This window comes from Corvus cornix, chromosome 3 (assembly GCF_000738735.6).
Source record: "Corvus cornix cornix isolate S_Up_H32 chromosome 3, ASM73873v5, whole genome shotgun sequence".
Lineage (NCBI taxonomy): Eukaryota > Metazoa > Chordata > Aves > Passeriformes > Corvidae > Corvus > Corvus cornix.
This window is the reverse complement of record NC_047056.1, coordinates 59,657,949-59,675,200: the sequence shown is the minus strand read 5'-3', so window position 1 is coordinate 59,675,200 and position 17,252 is coordinate 59,657,949. Positions and strand designations below refer to the sequence as shown.

Below are 17,252 nucleotides of genomic sequence, written 5' to 3'. Positions count from 1 at the left end.
CAACAAGAATGCTGTTTGAAACATTACAGTTGTTGGCCTGTAATGTTTCAAACAGAAATAAGACCTATGCAATCATACTGCCTGCTCATCTGTTTGTTATTCTTCTCTAGTAATGTTTAAGTTCAATGGTCAATTTGAACCAACTTTAGCAATGGTCCAGAGGTCTCAATAATACTTAATTTATACAGGACATGCAAAGCCAGTTTGGTAGGAAAGAAACCCAATTAGTGAAGAGCATCTAATATAAAGCTGTAAGTAAAACTGTTTTATTTGCCTTACTAGCTTTACAGTCAGCACCTACCAGCCAATCAAAATAAATACTTATCTAGTGATAATTTGGATGGTTCTGCATCAAGTATACTTGGGGAATAATATAAGAAAACAAAGAAAAGAGGTACTGACAGGACAAACATTTATTAGTGGCAGGAAAAAAAGCTGATATTTTGTTATAAAGGGGAGCATGAAAATGTCATGGGAGACCATGTTTCAAGTTCTTCCACTACAACTTACTTTTAAATATTTAAAGATCTGATGCTTTCAGGTAAACCTGAAATTAATTCTGAAGAGGATTACAAGAAGGTCAATATCATATTTGTTATCACTAGCTATGAGAGGCTAGTGTTCCAGTAATCACAGAACTATTTGGGTTGGAAGGGATCTGAAAGGTCATCTAGTTTCAAACCCCTGCCATGGGCAGGGATACCTCCCATTAGATCAGGTCACTCTGGGCCCCATCCAACCTAGCCTTGAACACTTCTAGGGATGGGGCATCCGCAACATCTTTGGGCAACAGCCACCAGTTGCAGTGTCTCATCACACTGACAGTAAAGAACTTCTTCCTAATATCTGATCTACCCCTATCCTCTCAGTTTGAAGCCATTATTCCCATATTACTACTTCTAACTATTACTGAATATCGTATAGTTGAGCATAAAAGCATGGAAGAAGGAAAAAGGAGAAAGTACATGAGTGGAACAATATTTCAAATACATGAAAAAATTATTACCTAAAAATTCTAATGCTTGTGTTGTGCTTTTACCACACTATTACCACATTTATTAGAAAGCTTTTGAAATAAGTTAGCAGAAGAAAATCTAGCAGTATAAGCCAATTTCAGTTGCTATTAGATGGATGGGATCTCTAAATCAAATTTATTCATCTTGCAGGACTTACGAGTATTGCATTCTGGGTTTCTTCCATCTCCTCCCCATCCACCACAATTACATTCAGAATTCAAACTAATTTGTGCTTTTAACTCAAAGAATCTGCAACTCAAACATGTGAATAGTTAGCTGACCATAAAAGCACAGATAGAGCTGCAAAGCTGCGCCTGCTGCAGGTATATGAACTAATAATGCAAAGAAGATGCTAGAGATTAAAAAGAAAAGCCATCTCTGTCTCCTGAATTGCTAGTTTGATGATTTTGGTCAAATATTTATGCTGTTTTTGCAAGTATTCAAACTGCTTACACTGGTTATGAATGCAACTTAACATAAAACTTTAGACAGTCACCCCGAAACTTTGGCAGCAACAATTCCTCAGATTACAAATAACTCATGACATCCTTTCTGTAGTCCTGTCACAAAGGCAGAGAATTTGTGGCAGTTTACTGGGTATAGTGACCTCTTAAGCTTGGAAGCAAAGAACACATCTGCTGTGCATGGAAACAGAAGTATCATGTCCTAAATCAAAAGGTTACCTTGACTTACAGCTGGGTAGTCCATCTACTTCTGATCTGAGCATCAATGGACCATTTCAAAATGCAGTGATGGCTTAGACAGAAACATCTTCAGATATAAACAATATATATTAAACACTTTGGCATCAAACAGGGAACTATGCCAACTTCCACATATATTCTTTTGAAGAACATACCAAGTTCAGTAGGCTATGTTAGCAGTATCTATCACAAAATGCATCAGACAAGTTCATTTGCCACTTTTGTAGATCTGAAGATGCTTGATTAAGTTTCTTGACTTGGAAGAAAATATAAATCAAGTTACAATATATTTCAGACTCTGTGGGAAAGAGAAAAAAGTCAAGAGTCTTTGACATCTTATTACAAGAATTCAGCAGATCTGATTTAGAACTCTCAATGGCATCTCAACCTTTTTGGAAAGGTCAGGAGATACCTCACACTTAACAACACTCTAGTCTCCTAAGCTTATGTAAGCTATAGAGCAAACATAGATAATATAGTCACAAGACCACCAAAAATAATTATAAAATGTTCAGAAATCTCTTAATCCATCCACCTCTACATTTTTAGGATAAAAGAATAACAATTATCCTGACATTAAATTCCTCTCAAAAAGTTATTTTCCACATGTCTATCTACTGCTTTATTTTTGCATCCTCCCTCGTGTGAACTGCTAGTAATGATTCTAGAAAATCACTATAACTAACAATTTTGATGCAAGAACTTTAACTGAGAGGTCGATTTAAAAAGATGGTATTAGTGTAGGCAATGATAATATCATAATCAGAAGAGATTAATTCTACTAATTAAATACTGTATAAGAAAAACAGGAGTATTAAGTCAATATCAACAACAATCAGCAAAGATGTTTCAGAAATCTTTTCATTTTATACACCAAGTTAAATGCTTAAGTCAAAAGCCCCCCTGTATTAAGAGGAAATAAAAAATATTCACAGGAAACAGATCAGTATTTTACTGATCACACATTGCTACGCTGCCTCAAATATCTTGCGAGCACAAACCCATAGCAATGCTGCGTTACTTCAGACTGCAAGTCTGATTACTTCTCGCTTTCTCTATTAGCTCCTAGTCAGATCTTTAAATATCACCACTTGCACTATGAAGCTCAAAAACAGCCAGAAAGCCCACCAGCTGTGAGAGAAAAAGACTACCAGCATTAACCCATTAGGTGGAATAAGTACAGCTTATCCTAACAGGATACCAAAGGCTGCAGAACAAAAAACATAGGTAACTTAGGGAAAAAAAAGGCTACTTTAGATTCCTCCTTTTCTCTTAGCTATCACCCCAAAAGTTAAGCCCTCTTTAGCAATCAGAAATGGAAAGTTAGTGGAAGTCAAAGCCCAGGATCTTTGTAACAATGCACTCTACATGCAGTGACTTTTCCCTTGCTATCACTTCTGCCTGTGTAGCAGCAAGGTAAGAGTTTGAAGAGTTTGATCTTTCTGTTCAGTTCTTCAAAACTTCTACATTAAAATTTGCAAGTCTGTTTTGAAGAAAAGCAGCAACATAACAAAGCATAAAAATTATTCCAAAAAGTAACTGCAATCAAATCAGTGGATCACACTTGAAAACGGAATATAGTACTCTTGGCTGAAAAGCACTGAATTAGAGGTAAAACTCTTGCAGAGTATTTTAGCCCTTTGCAGAATTACCAGCCCTTCAGGGTATCAGCAAAGACAGTTCTGTCATGCGAATTGATGCACGCTATTGAAAAGTAAGTGTAGCCTATGGCAGTGCTTTTCAAGTACAACGACAGGTCAGTAAATGGAAAGGTTTTTCATGCAAAGGAAGATACACCTTAATAGCCAACCAGGCATCTCCCTTAGCCTAGGCGGGTGAAAGGAGCAACAGCTGTTTTCAGAGAGAAAGGTCAGAAGCACTGGCTGAATATGTGAGCACAGTCGGCTTCGCTTGGTTCCACGTAAGGGTCTTTATGTTGCAATCATGTTGATGTAAGGCCTGTATTAGATTATCTCATTGCAGCAATAGCTATGTTGCCTATTTTTAATGAAAGTATTCTGAGGTGACTGCTTCAATTTCAGCTAAAGCCCTGAATGTGATCACTTTCACATAGAGCAACAAGAAGCCTTCCATACCAAAATAGTGTAGCATTTTAAAAATCCAGCTGTGGATCAAGTTTCTACATTCTACTGCTCTCATCAGAGACAAAAAGTTTTGCATAACTTCACAGCATGTAACCATCAGACCACTCTCGACTCACTACAAATGTTTCTTCAGCGATGACTAGCAGAGCAAAAGCCATCTTCAATTCTTCAGCAGCACAGGACTTGGTAAAGTCCTACAAATTATTTTGTAAATGTAAATTATTTTAATTCAAGGGGAGACCAAAAAAGACAGAACAGAAGAAAATGAAGTGGGGAGAAGAAGTTACAAAGGGCTTGTTTGCAGCTGAAAGGACGAAGGGGAGAAAAAATACAGTGAACCACACCTTTACAGCATAAACTGAAATGGAGGAGAGGGAAAAGAAACCATACAACAGTACATCTACTGCTGAAAATAAAAACCCAACTTCTGTTGCTTAACACAACCTCCATACAGACTAGAGATACTCAGCCTCCTAAGTGCATTCTTCTTTTTAAAGGTTCCACAGTAGAAGCAAATAGTTCAAAAGCATTGGCCTTGCATGATCCATGGACACAGAGCTGCCATCACTACTTCAATTAGCTCACATTTAGTACTGAAGAGAAAAAGAATTACTATATAGTTAGTGACTGAATTTGCCATTCAAATGTTTGCCCATACAAGATAGACATGATCAAAGGTACAAAAGCCACACTCTAAGCTCTCCAAACCAGACAAAGAAATAATGAATCATAGTCAAAATGTCCCAAATATCTCCAGTTTCAATTCACTCCTACACAGTGGTACATTTTCCCTCCATGCTGTCATAATTTACATACCATTTCAGGCTAATAATGCTCTGCAAACATATGTTTAAAGAAAAAATTCTGTAATTTTACTTTATGTTAATGAAAAATTGAAATACTTATGACTTTAGGCTTACAAAAAATCTAACGGCAGAATTGTCCTTTATAAAAAAAAGTGCTAATACTCTAATAATAGCAAACAACTAGAAAAACAGTACAGGTGGAATTCCCATTATAGCAGAATCTTGCTGTTCTAGTAAGAATATTTAAAACTTGTGAAGCTTTGCTTTGACAGATGACAAAGTTGCTATTCTGTGATTTTGTTCCTTTTTAATTTTATTAAAGACATAAACACTGCAAAACTTTCCAACTTTGTTTCTGGATGAAAACCAAGCTAACTGTTCTGTCATGCAAGAAAGTTACTCAAGCCTCTACAACACCCAAAAACTTTGGTGAAATAATTTCCACACAGCTTTTCAAGTACCAGTTACATACTTGAACCATCAAATAATACTATTTGATAGCTCCTGAAGCATCCAGGAAAGTAGTTTTTAAGAGTAGAACAGCAAGATGGACATTGTCAGTTGCCAATGATGTGGTCAACAAAATAGTAGCCAAGTCCCCACCAAGCAGCAGGAAGGAAACACAAGCTTTCTGAAGCACTGTGGGTTTTTGAAGGATGAATATTCCGGATTACAGTCAGATTGTAAATCCTCTCAATCAAGTGACCCAGAAAAAGAATGATTTCAAGTAGGGTCCTGAACAACAACAAGCTTTTGAACAAATTAAACAGGAGATTGTTCATGCAGTAGCTCTTGGGTCAGTCAGGAAAGGACAAGATGTGAAAAATGTGCTTTACACCATAGCCAGGGAGAAAGGTCCTTCCTTGGAGTCTCTGGAAAAAGCACCCAGGAAAACTCAAGGATAACCCCATGATTTCTGCAGAGATACAAAGGATCCCAGGCCTGTTACACCCCAACTGACATACCAGAAGTTTATGAAGGAGTTTGAGCTGTCTCAGAAGTGACTGGCACTGAAGTACATCTTCTTCTGGCACCCCAACTGCCACACTGGGCTGGTTGTTCAACGGGGAAGTCCCTGCCACACATCATGCCACTGACATAACGTAGAGTAGGCAGGTTGTGTTGATCCCACAGTAAGCTCAGATAGGAAACCCCAATGACCCAGGCATCTTGGAAGTCAGCACGAACTGGCATGAAGGCAAAAATTTCAGACTATCATCCTCAAAGGAGAATGTAACAGATGCTGAAGAGGCCCTACCATATAATCAATTACCAGAAAATGAAAAGCAATACACCCTCTTTACTGAGAGTTCCTTCCACACACTGAAAATGGAAAGCTGCCCTATGAAGTCCTACACAACGAGCTGCAGTAGCTATTGAGGAACAAAGTGAATCAAGCCAGGGTGCAGAGCTGAAAGCCATCCAGCTGGTTTTAGATATTTCTGAAAGAGAAATAGCCAGTGCTCTACCTCTACACTGACTCATGGATGGCAGCAAATGATCCAGGGTTGGCTGGACCGATGGAAAAAGGTCAGTTGGCAGCACAGAGGAGAAACCCATCTCGGCTGATAAAATGTGGCAAGACATCATTGCCTAGGTAAAGAAGTTGGCCGTAAAAGTATGTCATGTAGATGCACACATACTCAAGAGTTGGGCTACCAAAGAACATTGCAACAATGATCAGATGGATCAAGCTGCCGAGATTAAAGTGTCTCAGGTGTCTCTGGACTAGCAAGATAAAGGGGAATAATTTCTGGCTCAGTGGACCCTTCATGCCTCATGTCATCAGGGAAGCGATGCAACACACAGATGGGCTTGTGATCAAGAGGTGGACTTAACCATGGATATGAGTCCCCATGTTATCCATAACTGTGAAATATGGGCTGCAATCAAGCAGGCCAAGTGGGTAAGGCCTCTGTGGTATGGTGGACTATGGCTGAAATGTAACTATGGGGAGGCCCAGCAGATGATTACATCACACTGCTGAAAATACACCTAGGCAAGTGCTACACGCTTACAATGGTGGAAACAACCCCTGGAGGGCTGGATACACACCCTGTACCTCATGCTACTGCCCAAAACACCATCTTGGGCCTTGAAAAGCAGGTCCTGTGGCAACACGGCACCCCTCAGAGAACTGAGTTGGACAACAGGACTCACTTCAAAAATAGTCTTACAGGCACCAGGGCCAGAGAGCACAGGATTGAATGGTTGTATCCTGTTCCCTAGCATGCACCAGCCTCTGGGAAAACTGAACAGTACAATGGGCTGTTAGAAACCAAATTGAAAGCAGTGGGTGACGGGGCCTTCAAACACTGGAATCTACACTTAGCAAAGGCTGCCTGGTTTAGTTAACACCAGGGCCTCCACCAGTCGAGCTGGTCCCACCCAACCAAAACCCCCACATACCATAGAAGGGGATAAAGTCTCCGTGGTGCATTTGACAAATATGAGTCCTGTCTGAAGCAAAGACAAACCTATCCATGGGACTGCTTTTGTTCAAGGACCTGGGGGCAGTTGGTGAGTAATGCAGAGGGGTGGGGAAACACAATGTATACCTCAAAGGGATTTGATTTTTGGGTAAGAACAGTCTGTAACATTGAATTTCATAGTACTGGCTGCTGAATGACACTGCCACTGTATGCTATAACTACCATGGGCAATGAGTATGGTCTGCTCCACATACACTAGTTATAAGCTCCTAATGTAGCTTGAAAGCGGCAGGCAGCACACCAGCCCTCCTGCCCTGGAAGACATTCAGAACATATAGAGGCTGAAGTCATAGACCAAATTAAGTCAACAGACATCCTGGAGGGACAGCCACTGACTACTGAACTGATACCTATGCTTGTGTGTATATATATACACATATATAGTTGGTAGGTGTAGGATTTGGGCATGACATAAATGGTATAGACTAAGGGGAGGACAGGGTTAATTTTTACAGTAGCCAAGCATGGCCAGGAGGTAAAGATTATTCTATACCACCTCACATCATTTTCTGGGGACAGGGGAAGGAGTCCCTTCTACATCATGTAGTGTGGCAGTGTAGTCAGGTATTCACCAGGCTCCATGTAGGGAGCACTCACATGTGAATCATCCACCTCCCTTGTACACTCGGTTATTAATATTGTTGCTGTTACTGCTCATTTTCTTATTTCATCACTATTACCAGTAAATTGCTCTTATCTCAACCCACAATCTCTACCTTTTATGCTTCCAAGTCTCCTCTCTATCCCACTGCAGGGGAAAGGGATGGGGGCAGGGAAGTAAGTGAGCAGCACATGGTTTGGAGTTTTCCAATGGGAACACTAAATTGGGAAATTTCATTCCTAAACCTTCTTCAGGATGCCTCAGCGCTGTCCCACAGTCTCCCCACAATCACATATAGTGCCAATAGAGATAACAGGAGATTAGAGACTGGTTACAACAAACTGGTGGGAGGCTTAACCTGAAAACCAGTCAGCAGAAGCTGCTGTTCTCTGAAGGAAATCAAAAATTCCATATCCATAAAAAAACATCCACACAAACCAACTTTATTTCTCAAAAACAGAGGGATCATCTTTATTCCATTTTATACTGAAAAACGGGAGTATGATGAAAGAACAAGCAAGATTTGAGAAGCTACAGAAGCCACTTTTAAGCAACTAATAAAGTTACATTAAATAGGATCTCTTAACTTTATTTTCCTTTAATTTGAGTTGCTACCTTCATGATCAGTCTACCAGGGCACACATATAAACATACTGCCTGAGTTACCTGAAACAAAGTATTAGACAGGCAGGCAAAAGAAGGGAAAAAAAACCCATCACCAAACACCCAAAATGAATCAGACAGAAAAAAACCACATTTTTCCCAAAATAAGTGCTTATGCTTTCACCTTCTTGACATAACCAAGGATCTAAAAATAGTCACAGAATATAAAATCACTTGTTGTGTCTTGAGCTGTTAGTTTAACTGCTTACATACTGAGCCTTCTAGCAAGAGTCATGTACTGTTGTTAACCCTTCATACAACATGAAAACCCACTTAGAATTTTAAAAATAACATGTGCAGAAAAATCTCTGTAGCATAACTACTTCAAGTCTTAAAACATTTAACCAAAACCACTAAAGAAAAACTGATTTGTGTTAAATATGAGTAAAACAAGAACATCCTTGTGAGCTTTTGAACAGTAAGGATCCACAGATTTTTTTTTTTTTAAATGAGCATCCTTTACCAGCAAAAAAAGATCATAGAGCAGTAAAAGAATGAAGCAGGTTGATTTTGACTTCAATCAGCTTAATATGTGGACCACAACATAATTGCCTTTTTGCAAGTAACTTCACCAGGCAAATAAATCTTCCAACATCCTTCAACAGTTTATGGAGACAAGATGTTTCAAGCCAGAAAATTAGGGCTCATGACAGTGACTAAACAGTTCACCCAATAAACACTGTTTTCATCTAGTCCCATTCCAAAGTGTTAACATGCTACATACGGCACATGTCTTGCCCTTTATCCAAGACATGTTGTACCACCACTAAGTAATTTTATGGTAAGACAACCACACTTACAGTAGGTGTTGCCTTGGAATACAATTTAAGAATTTTTTTTTAAATTAAAAATCAGGGAAACCGAGCAGAAGGTCTAAAAAAATGCAAAAAAGCTGCATTTTTATCAAGGCAAAAAAATGTCGAAGCAAATTTGCTCCCAATATACTGGAAACATATTTTGCCTTTTTGACACTAGCCTTTAAAAATCCAATTGCAAGCAGTAAATAAAACTCTTAATTCTTAGGACAATGTATCAAATCTCATGATTCCTCAGGACAAAGAGTTGGATTTCTTAGATTCTCAAACAAATCAGCTCAGGCAAAATATACTTCAGCTAATGTGTGGGTGTTTTTATAGAGCTTCATAATGCTTTTTGAAACAAAAGGAACAGAAGTCCAGAATACACTAGAGACAAGAAGTAAAGCAGCTTCTAGAGTCATCCTTTCATATCAGGGCTAAAGTTGTACAAACTCTTCCTTCAGTGGTAACTGTCTCACATTTAATACCTGGTCTCTAGTTAAGACTGCAAATATTCTGTTTGGATTACTGACTTTGTAATGGTCTAAGGAGGAAAACAGAATGTAGGGTCATGTACTTTTTACTAAATTTGCTAAAATCAGTGGGCATATGAGGGGGTATGAAGGGGGCAGCAATGTTATATATGTGGTTTCTTAAAACTAGACTGACCACATGACCCTGCCACTCTCCCCAGGTCTGAACACTGTCATTTATTACTATGTTCTGTAGCACAAATTAATTTTTGTTTTGGATTTAGTTTTTAAACATAGAACTCTCTTGCAACAGAGCTCACTTTACAGAGCATTTCTATGGAAAAGGCACCTTTCCTCCAAGAATGTTTTTACCTACAACACAGGGCTGTAGTATTCCTAACTTCACTTTTACATTAATTTCTTCTACAGTACAAGAAGAATGTGCTGGTAACAGTGTAAACTTTTCCCCAAAAAACCCTCAACTATTCAGCCTCAACACTAAGTCATTATCCTCCAGTTATGCTATGACACTTAAATAGCATCCTTACTTTCTGAAACGTCACTGGGACTAAATCCAGAAGTAAAAAAAACCTGCAATGTTTTAATATACTATGTGTTTTACTTTACCTTTTAAATCTGGAGATTATGAAATTTCAGCCTTCAGAAACATGTCTTACCCTTCAGAATGAAAATATTTCAGCATGCTCGGAAATGCAATGGTCTCAGTATAAACAAATAACAGGGGCCAGGGAGGGGTGAGGAAGGAAAAATAAATCTGTAAGTGTACAAATTTCATTAAGCATTAATTGCTCTCTGTAATATATCCTCAAGCACACACACAAAGTCAAGAAAGCACACTGTGAAAGTGAGGCCAAATACCCAACAGCTTAAGTTAACTAATGAGATAATTAGAGGTTCAAAACAGGTTTAATACCAAAATCACTTACAACTGGGGTTTGTAAAGAAGGAGCAGTAACATAGATATGTAGCAATCCCAGCCTTGATTCAAGCAGCTGCCTCTAACCATAATATACTATGATCTTTGACAAACGTTGTCTACAGAGGGGACAAGGCAGCCATAAGACCAAACATGGACTTACAAATTAATTTAATGCCACAACATTCTTTGGTTCTGGTTGTGGGTTCCCCACTCTGCCCTCCCTCTACCTCCTTCCCTCCAGACACTGGGTTTATTTCAGACTCATGGTCAAATAATTAAATACCCTACCAGGAAAAGTACCCAAAAAAACCATACAAGAAAAAGGATTCAGTTCTCTAACAGAAAATCAGTGCTATACAGGGCATATTTCTTTAATTACTTGATGATGAAACAGCAGCAGTTACAGAATTATTTAAACACAGCTTTTAAGTACAACTTCAAAAGGAAAAACCAAATGGGATGAAACAGCTTCTTTCAGCTAAGGAAACAGCAAATCGATTGTTTACAAATAATGTCTACAAAGTACAAAACACTGTATTTGGAAATTGAAACTTTCAGATCCAAAACTGAAATGTTCAAAGAAGTTTGCAGGACATACTTCTGACATATTTGATTGATGAATCCCTGCTTTTGTGAGTTGCTAGAAGCAATAAAAATGTTTCAACAAATATGAAACCCAAGCACATTTTTATCACCAGATTTTAATTTTGGTTTGATTTTCAGAAGTAGGAGGATACATGCTGAATCAGTTAGAATTCAAAGGTCTGCCTAGTATGAATTCAAAAACTTGAATTAAGAATATATATTTTAAATCCCATATACAGGATAACTGAGTACTTCAAGTTAGAAAAAGCTGTTCTAATTTTCCATTGTGGTAAGAGAGCACATCATGCATTTTAAATACATACTGAAGCTTTTCATACTCTTAACATTCTACATTCTTAAAATGTTGTAGTCAAATTCTTATCCAGGCCACTATAAAGAATACCACAGTTACAGTCTATACTTCTCTAGCCACAGTAATTGGATAGCAGCAAATTACAGTAAAATCTGGTGTTACATTTAGCTGTACAACACTACTAATTAGAGAGTGATTTCAACAATAAATATTTGGTTAAACTCTGCTTTGTCATCAGTGCAAGCAATTTAAGATGAAACTGATCTTTCAGAGACTCCATGCCTTTTTTTTAGTCTATTTTTATTTTCTGGTCACTGAACATCTTTTGCTACGAAACAGTTCTCCAGAACTACTGCTTTGCAAACAGAAAACCACACAGACAATGTTAGAAGTAAAAGGGAAGATTCAAGCATAATGGACTATGGCAATCCACAGATCTCTTTAAACTGTCCTTAGCTAACCCTATTTTACTATTTAATGGCAAGATCTTCTAACAATGACCTTACAGAGCACACAGGCTGCATGACTTAGTAACAGCAAGGTAAGCTAAAAGACAGGCTTTATCACACCCTTCAGAAAGAATACAGGGAGGAGAAACCATGACACAGACAAATATCAGCACCATGGTAGATACAATATCAAGTAAAACACCCAGTTAACCCCCTAGACACTGACAAAAGTCACCAGCTTTAGAAGAGAGGATCTTCCTGCAATTCTCCTTCACAAGAAGTCTCTGAAGAGCCACGCTACTATTAATAAAAGCACTACAGAGATGGACAGTAGTAGTACCTTATCTCCTTTAGAAAAAGAAATCCAACCAAAGAAACACAAAAGCAAAATACTACTACCTGCTTCTGAGATTCAGCAGAGCCAATCAGTTTTTACACAAGTGGCCAACTTCACTAAGTCAGGCCTTCAAAGCATCCCATACTTCAGTCCAGTCATGAAACATTATGCCATCAAAGGCAGCTGTGATATGCACAGCAAAGGGTTGGCATCTGACATTCTCCTTTACAACACCAACTCACAGAGCTGCTGTAATGCAGTATTTGTATAGTGCCACTAAGACATCAGATACTACTGAAACAAACCTTTTTCCCCCCAAAGTCTGTTAAAATAAATAAATAAGCCTGCATTCTTGCTGAGCTGTCCCACTTGCAGTATACATAAGTCTATAATCTCATACCATACATGGAACATACTTCTCTCATTTCACTAGACAAACAGAACAGCTATTTTTGGATTACCCAATAGTAATTAATCAATATTCTGTTGATATGGCCTTCACTTAGTCTGTAAATCTTTACAAAGCTCTCAAAGACAAGGTGAAATCTATGGAGGAAATAAGTTACCAGTAAAATTACCTTCACAGAAGGGTGTACATCACAAACTTCTTAAGTAGAAGTCAAAATATTTGCTGTATCATGAAGATGTTCTTTCCTAGATAATATTACAAAACTGACAGCTCAAGCCATGTAAATTTATCACATCAACAGCCAAAATAATTGAGAATATGAAACAGAACACAGAATTTTGCCTATCTAGTAAATTCATACAGTCAATCTACTGCTCTAAAAAAATAAATCACAAGTTACCTTTCACTCCAGTAGGAATATTGAAGATTTGTAGAGTGCAATCAACTATGACAACTGGATAACAGCACAATATCTTCCTTGGCTGTAAGGGAATAATTCAGAGCCAAATTACACCAAAAAATTAACCTACCAAATAAATTAGAAAACCAGATAAGTGAAATTGAACAGTGCTAAAATGATAAACATTTTAAAAATGTGAACACCCTGACAAATAGGAAGGGAAAGAAACCCCATACCCAGTCATTCAGCTTGCACTTTGATTTTGTCTCTTAAAAAAATAGAAGTGTAGCAGTTTATTTTAAAGTCTAGCACTCTTAAAGTTTAAAGTAGTCTTTACTTTCAAATTAGAAGGCCAGAAATATCCCCTTACAATGCAATTTGACTTCTTGTATAGCCCAGGCTACAACAATCACACGCTTCCACATCCCCTTTTCTTGCCCCCATCCTCTTTCTTGTGTCCAGCCCTTGTGTGAGTAGACAATGAACAGTTTTCCAACACTGCTTTTCTTGGGTTAATTTTGCTTACAATGAGGAAGACAGCCCACCTTCCCTCTTCTCACTCTCCCCTACTTAAGACCAGTTCCAGAATGAAACCTCAGTTTGACTCAGTACATCTTCCTCAGGAAAGCATTCAACCTTGCTTTAGAAATATCTTACGGCAAATATGTTATAACAGTAAAATCACTTTTAACCTACTGAAATTTACACACAGTAAACTAAAATGTAGAAAACTTCCTCTTTCAATAGAGTAGCACTACACATTACAAACACAATTATTAAAAATGTAAGCCATTTAGATCCTTTTTCTGCCAGCAAATACTTTCATAGCTCTCATCCAGGTATACCTACCATCCTTTTATTTTGTTCCCTCCCTTTTTAATCCTTAAATAGATCAATCTTTTGTACTAAAACATGCTTCCCAGATTAATGCCAAAAGGAAATGTCAGTTCAGAAAGGAACCCCACAAGCACAAGCTACAGAAAAAAATTTTTACCTTGCCATATATTTTAAGTGTTGCTTATAAACCTAGCTTGATTTTTTTGGAACATCAACTTAAAGAGAGCACATGTCTAAATTATTTATCACGACCCACAATACCTTCTTTACATGTCTGCACTTCCCAGACACTTCTCCATTCTCCACCTACAACCCACATTCCTCATCTTTAAAGGCATGACTCAGGAGCTGGTCCCATGAAAAATGAATATTCTGCCTATATCAACACTCACAAACTGATTCAGAATATTCATACTGGCTACTAGAAGTAATACAATTATTCTTCAGTTTACCCTCTCTGAATGAGAGCTCTTCAGTGTTGTCATTGAAACCCCACTAAGACATCAAGAAGCCAAACTAGCTTCAGAATGTTACCTTTGTTGCTCCTTGAATCTAAAAAAATTTTATGAATTGACTGCAGTTACTGGAAAATTATCAAAGTAGAACAAAAGGTCTATTTCCAAATGAACGAAGCCTGGAAGTTTATTCCACACAGCCTTGGATGTTAAAAAGTTTGAACTCCCCCTCTTCTCCACTATCAGCACATGCAGAGAGAATATGTATGTTTTTGAAAGTCTTGTCTATGCCATTTAAACAGTATTTTTACAATGCAAGCTCATCTGCCACAGGTACAAACTGTCGATAGAAACTTTGAGATCCATAACCTCTGAAAAAACTGAAGGCAAAGTCATTTTCTAAGCCCAAAGGTAATGAAACTCAGCAGAATGTTGCAATTTAAGCAACAGAAAGTGGCTCAACTTCCCACCAAGAGGTCAACAGCAGACAGAAAGCAGCATGGCCAGCAGAAATGGAAACTTGTTGTAAGGGAGATCAGCAGCTGAAGCAGAATGCTTCTGCTGAATACTCTTCCAGGGCCACTCCTGCGTAACCCAGGGTGCCACGAAACTGCTTCTGTTCTACAACTGGTTGGCTCTGCAGCTCAGGGACTCGGTTTTTCTGCTGTTCAAGACATGATGCCAAAGGATGCAGCTTTTCTTTTAGACAATCTCTCTTAAAGAAGCGTTTTCTCATTTCAACTTCTACAGGACTGGACAGATGGAAGTTTACAAGAATTTGCTGAAGGCTAAGTTTTGTAGACCCGTGCTTGTTGCATTTCACTAACACTCTGGAAGCACCCGTGACAGCAGACAGAAAAGGAGGCCATAAAGCTAAGCAAATCAATACATGTGCTTTAAAACAAATATAGATATAATTTTAATGAAAAATGGGTCTTGGACAGCTTTACAAGAAGTAAAAAACATACCAAATCAACTACTTGCTAACTGCTGGTATCAAAGCACCTTAACCTAAGTTTATTCTAGCTGGCTATTACTTGTTCTCGGGCAGTGATTTATTTCAGAAGGTGGAAATCATAATCATTAAGCTGACAAACCCTCAAAACAACTCCATTTATGTCAATCAGCGATCCTTCTAGTCATACACGTGTGCACAATACTATTAACATCAAAAGGGATTAAGTTCAACTCAGTGGGATCTTTACCTGTGGAAGAATGTTGCACTAAAAAATGTTACCACGGTGTTAATAGCTCTTTTGAGTGCATTCATACTTCAGAGTACTGTAATCAAAGCCTTACAAAAGAACAATAATAGGAAAAGAACTTTGGACCAAAATTTAAAAATAACAAATCTTTTTTTTTTAAAGATCGCAGTGCATAATGCTCAGAGGCTAGGTCATCACATCTTGAAAGGGGGACTTACTTTAAAACAGCAGACACAAAGCATATGAGAGGATTCTACACTTATTTTTACCCTAATCCTGAAGAGAAGGGAAATGAGGGATTTCAAGTCTTCCTCGATTTCACCCCCTATCTAATTCTTGATAAACAGCCTCAGTGCGGGGGCCTATTTAGTTCATTTTTCTGCAGCAGCTAATTCACAGCTGAAAGAAAGGAACAGCCCAAGATGCAAACAGATGAAGTTATCAGAAGGAGAGGAGTGGTGCTCCGGGAGGAAAAAAACTAGGAAACCGCCTCTCCTCACGCAGCATTCAGGCGACGGGTGCGGGAAGGGCACCGACAGCCATCGGGACAGGTTTTCGCGGAAAAACACCCCGCTCTTTCTGGCCCCAGACCAGAGGCGGGGGATTCAAGAGCGCGGTAGATGCGGGCACGGCAGTGACCGCGGGAGCCCGCGCAGCACCGGCGGGGTGCCCCGAGCTGCGGGTCCCGGTGGCGCGGGGGGCGGCCGGAGGCGGCGGGCGGGGCGCTGCCCGTGCCGGCAGCCCCGCGGGGGACTTGGAACCGAGCGGCGAGGAGCGGCCCCGCACGTCTCGCCTCGCTGGGACCAGTGCCCAAGGCTGCGGGAAAAGGAGGGAGGAGCCAGCCCCCCCGGCCGCTCCGCTGCCCGCCCGGGGCGGAGGGGCTGCAGCTCGGAGCCGCTCGCCCCCGCCACCCCCGGACGCGCGTCCTCGGGGCCGCTGCCGCCCCCTGCCGGCCCCGGCGCTGACAGCCCCCGTCCACCCGCCCCGCCGCCGCCGCTCGGGGCCGGCACTCAAGGAGGGAAGGAAGAAGGGAGGGGGCAGCTCTACCCGATGAGCCGGGCCGGCCCCGCCCGCAGCCTCTGCATCCCGCGGCAAGCGGAACGGATCACGGAAAACGGCGACGGATATGGGGCAAATCGGCCGCCAGCGCACCGCCAGTCCCCCACAGCGCTACGATTGCCCAGCCCCCTCCTCCCTGCAACCCCCTGTTCCCCACTGCGGGAGTAAGTCGCGCTTCCCCGGGACCGCTCCCGTCCCGTCCCGCTCCGCTCCCGCCGGTACCTGCCGCCCGAACGGCCGCTGGCGCCCGCACACTCCCGAAGTTCCCAGCCGCGGCCGTCAGCCCAGCCCGGGAGAAAACCCCGCCGGCCCCGCCCCCCGGCCAATCCGCGCCCCGCCCGCCCCCGCGCCCCGCCCCTGCGCCCTCCCCGGCCGGGCCGCCCTGGCCCCGCCCCTGCACTCCCCGCGCCGCCATTGGCTGGCACAGCCGTCAATCTCCGCAGGAAGCGTTTCGCCCCCGCCCGCTCTTCCTGGGCCGTTTCCAGCGGCCGCTGCTCGTCGGGGGTGCGGCTGTAGCCTGGGGCCGGGATGGGCTTCGGGAGCGTCGCCGCAGCGTGGGCATCGCACCAGAGGGACGCTGTCCGGCAGCACCGCTGTCGAGCCATG

The 17,252-nt window shown here is 40.8% G+C and overlaps 1 protein-coding gene across 3 annotated transcripts in view; it reads right to left on the bottom strand.

Moving 5' to 3' along the window:
- The window catches only part of EPB41L2 (erythrocyte membrane protein band 4.1 like 2), a 113,723-nt gene extending 96,768 nt beyond the window's left edge, over positions 1-16,955 (bottom strand). Inside the window, exons 1-2 of one of the 3 annotated variants that reach the window (XM_039567860.1) lie at positions 16,869-16,955; positions 13,091-13,172 (exon numbers count right to left, since the gene is read on the bottom strand). The gene's annotated coding sequence lies outside the window, so the exon portion shown is untranslated. Of the gene's footprint in view, positions 1-13,090; positions 13,173-16,868 lie in introns of those variants that run through there. The other 2 variants (XM_039567861.1, XM_039567885.1) reach the window with 2 other exon arrangements.
- Between the last annotated feature and the right edge of the window lie 297 nt (positions 16,956-17,252).